Source organism: Callospermophilus lateralis, chromosome 2 (assembly GCF_048772815.1).
Source record: "Callospermophilus lateralis isolate mCalLat2 chromosome 2, mCalLat2.hap1, whole genome shotgun sequence".
NCBI classification, from domain to species: Eukaryota; Metazoa; Chordata; class Mammalia; order Rodentia; family Sciuridae; genus Callospermophilus; species Callospermophilus lateralis.
Window position 1 is genome coordinate 50,373,076 of NC_135306.1, and position 303 is coordinate 50,373,378.

Below are 303 nucleotides of genomic sequence, written 5' to 3' on the forward strand. Positions count from 1 at the left end.
TTTGAAGAATAAAAATAACTTGTAAATAATTTTTATACTGATTCCATGTTGAAATGATATTTTGAATATGTTTAAATATAATTAAAATTAATTTTAATGTGACTACTGGAAAATTAAAAAATGACTTGTATGGCTTGCATTCTATTTTTATTGGATGGTGTTATTCTAAAGGTACCTATTTTTTTTTTTTAAGTACTTAAAGTCTTGTCATGCATTCTAGGGTTACCTGAGGCCCAGGTGGCTTAAACTAGCTACATGTCAGAAATGTACTTGGTCATTCAGATGTGACTGAGGCCTGTAGCC